Below are 3,478 nucleotides of genomic sequence, written 5' to 3'. Positions count from 1 at the left end.
CGGTTGTGGACGCCTAGCGAGGGGGATAGACTCATCTGGCGAGCACCGCGTTGAATCGCGCAAAAAAGCGCACGATTCACGCGATAAACGGCACCACCATACATTCGTGCCATACATTCGCGCGCGCGCCGCGCTTCGTCGCGTATTTATTATATTTCATTAGGAAAGTCTTTCTCTCTCCCTCCTCTCTCCCTCTCTCTCTCTTTTCTTTTTCTCTTGGTGTTTCGCACACGTCAGTACGTGTCAGAAGTGCATGGGGGAGGGGGAGGGGGGGAGACGACGACGTTTCGCGCATACGCGTACGCGTATTACCCATCCCGCGTTCCGCGGAGCATGACAATGGGCTTTTCTAATCCTCCTTTGGATTAAGGGTCGAAATCGGGGATGGTTGCACGGCGCGGCGCGGTGAGGCGTGTAGCAACGGCGAAGCGTATGGCGCGGTAGGGCTAGAGAGAAAGAGGGAGGAGGGAGAGAGAGAGAGAGCTTCAGGTAATGGGATCGACGTTTCGTTATGTTACTTTTCCATTCTCATCCTCGGCCTCTATACTCTAGTCGTCCCGGCCTCCTTTCCCGACCCATCCCACGCAACCCCGACTGCACCCAGCCTTCGGTGTCTCGGTTCGTAGGATCCATCCTACAGCGCCCTCCATCTCCTCCTCTTCATCCTCCTTCCTCCCTCGGGTCCGTGTTTTTCCTCGTGTGGCCCCCTATTTTTCATGTTTCGCTGCGGCTTCGCGTAGCACCTTTATTCAGTATAGGTACGTTCTCTTGTAGAGGCTCGGGGGGGAGGGAGGGACAGAGCGAGCGAACAATCCGCGCGGACATCACGTATGCGCGTCATCTGAAAAAGTTGCCACGCCATTGGCCGAGGTCGCGTTTTCATTCGACTCTTTGCCGCCGTCGAGTCGATCGGCCGCGTCAGACGGTGACGCGATTGGCCAAGTGTCGACTGGAGCGGCGCTGATTGGTCGAGGTTACGATCACGACGGCAGAGTCCGCGCGGAGTCAGCGCCTTTACGAGGCGAGCGGACGATAGCGGCAATCAAGTAGGAAACTGCTTGGGACTGTGTGCCGCGCGATATTCACATAGGGGCACCCCCTTAGCACACACAATCGCGCGTACAGGATGGTACTCGCTACACACTCGTGTCCGTGTACACACACGTACAATGCACGTACACACGAGAGTGTATGGGCATACATATATATTCCGGTTATATCGCGTACGTGTACGTCGTGTATGTGTATCCTCCCCCTCTCTCGCTCTGTCGCTTTATGCGGAGCTACGTTGTATAGGGGTTGGGAAAACGGGTGGAGGCGCCATATTTGTGGTAGTGTGGGAAGTGAGGGAAATCACGAGTGGCGAGAGAGGCAGCCGGTCGACAAGCGGGGAAACGAGGCGCGGGGAAAAGCGCGACGGGGGGATCGGGAGGGAAGAGGGGGCGAAAGGGAGTTTACGCGGACATCCGTGTCAGCCCGGTGACGGCCATTTTGCGAAAAACTTTCGATTTGTTTGCACACGCCGTAGCGAACCCGGAGGAACGACTAATACCGACGCGTATGCTCGGCATGCCGCGCCTCTCTCCCTCGCTCCCCCCCTCTCTCTCTCTCTGTCCATCCTCGTTTTATACCACGCCGCGCGGCGTATCCATCCGTCCGCGACCGAGAACTTTTCGGTACTCCGGAATACTCCGATGGATCCCGGGCGTTTCTCCGCTTGCGAGAACTCGCGAAAATCCAACCTCGCGTAGTCGGAGCACGGCCAACTACTCGTAGTGGAGTACTTCCTAGCGTCGGGGATAACGACGCCAGCGAGCAACGAGTTTTTACTAATCATCGTCTCTCGTGAGATCGATATACGCCGAATCGCTTGGATTGCGAAAGGCGATTGTACGCGAATATTAGATCCGTTCGCTCGTACTTTTTGCACTTTCAGCATCTTCGCTTTCTCTCTCTTCAACACCCGTATATATATATATATTTATTTATTTCATTTTACGTGCAACATTTTTGGAAATTTCCAACAACGTGAAAAGGCCTATTATTAGCACGTGGTTCCCCGACATTGTCGTCGTAATTATCGCGGCGATAATGCCTTCACGGGACATAGTAAAAAAAAAAAGAAGAAAAAAACAGACGGCCGGTAATCGACGTCGATAAAGCGTCGATGAGTAAGAAGAAAAAGAGCGTCGAGTCACCTTACGTACGCTCGCGGAAGGAACGAATTGCGAGCGCGACGAGTTTCGCAATATCGTTGTAAAGTCAAAGTGCCGCCGCGCGCCGCGCGACGTCGTCGGTCGGCAAGACGACAAAATCGGGACCCGCCAGGCCGCCGTAATGACGATACAATTCCATTCCGCTGGAATTGCCATTCATCGCTGGCGAGCGACGCGTAAAGACGATCATAAAGATGCGCATGGACGATCGAAAATCACGACGAACATTTCTCGTTGGAAAGGAGCTCGATAAAACGATCGACTGTACGTAAGAAAGAATAGTGGAGATATGAAAGAGCAAGCGAGAAAGAGAAAGAGAGAGATAGAGAGAGAGAGAGAGAGAGAGAGGGGAGGGAAGAAGAGAGGGAGACGGATGGAGTTTGCAAGAGGGACGCGTAGAGCAACGTTTTAACGAGCCGTGATTTTCGTGCTCGCCTTTTCGAGATCCTTACGTAACGCGACTTAATTGCGAAGGAGCTATCGCGCCGGTTAATACGAGCGTAGAGGAGACGAGAGACATTCGAGGGGATGCTTGGCGGCTTTAAACGCGAAGTAGCGGGCCCGACAGGCCGCGGGGGAGCGAGGCGGGCGACGTAGGCAGCGAAGAAGTGGGAGACTCGTGGATCGTGGGTGAAACGTTGCGAAGAGCAAAGGGAGTAACGCTGAGCCGGCCGAGAGGGGAGAACGTGATCCCCCTCCATCGGTCTATCCGTCAGTCGCTCCGTAGCCGTTGTGGAGAGAGGTTCGTCTGCGTCGCTTTCATTCGCGCGCTTTAACGCCCGTCAGGATTTCTCGCGAGAACTTCTCGTAAGTGACACATCGATCGTTACCGCGACCCTCGAGCGTGTTTACTCCGCATTTTCGCGGTGATATTCAATCTCAATCGCGGTCGTACACGCGCGCGCGCGCGATCCTTACGTTCGCGCTCGGGTAAACAACGGAGTGGTGTGCAGTGTGCCAGCAGCGCGTGTGACGCGGGTATCAGTGTTGCTCGCGACGCTCGACGACGCCGCCACCGCCTTCCGGGAAGAGAGCGGAGACGAAGAAGAAGCGGGAGTGAAGTAAATAGATCGAAAAATAAACGTGTGCCGTCGCGTCGCGTCGCGGGCAAGTGAGGAAATTTTTCGGGCCAGTGTTTCTCCGAAAAGCGGTGACGACGTAGGTAGTTTTCTCCTTCCTTACCGACCGAAAAAAAAAAAATAAAAATAAAAAGGAGTCATTAAGTCGCATCCGTCGCATTTGCAGAGCACAAAGAAAAGACG

Source organism: Trachymyrmex cornetzi, unplaced genomic scaffold (genome assembly GCF_001594075.2).
Source record: "Trachymyrmex cornetzi isolate Tcor2-1 unplaced genomic scaffold, Tcor1.1 scaffold309, whole genome shotgun sequence".
Classification (NCBI taxonomy): domain Eukaryota; kingdom Metazoa; phylum Arthropoda; class Insecta; order Hymenoptera; family Formicidae; genus Trachymyrmex; species Trachymyrmex cornetzi.
Note: the sequence above shows the minus strand (reverse complement) of the source record.